Below are 285 nucleotides of genomic sequence, written 5' to 3'. Positions count from 1 at the left end.
TCCCTGCTTCTTTTGTAGCTTAATTTAAAGTACTAGCCCTCTTAACTGGTTAAGTGCATGACAACGCTATCCATGATATTAAATGCACAAGGGCCATAAAGCACTGCACAAACTTAACTATGGCAGACTTGGGTAGAGTTCGGAAATGAAATACAATATACTTGCTGGGTTCGGCCACCACATCCCCAGGCTCAGTTCGGGTTTGGGCAGAACTCAGTACATGGGCTGTTTGAAGCAAGTAAATGCAAAGAGTCAAATTCGTTCAAAGGCCAAAATTAACTATAC

The sequence above is a fragment of the Monopterus albus genome, unplaced genomic scaffold (genome assembly GCF_001952655.1).
Source record: "Monopterus albus unplaced genomic scaffold, M_albus_1.0 scaffold271.1, whole genome shotgun sequence".
Lineage (NCBI taxonomy): Eukaryota > Metazoa > Chordata > Actinopteri > Synbranchiformes > Synbranchidae > Monopterus > Monopterus albus.
The sequence above is the reverse complement of the archived record's forward strand: the minus strand, read 5'-3'. Positions refer to the sequence as shown.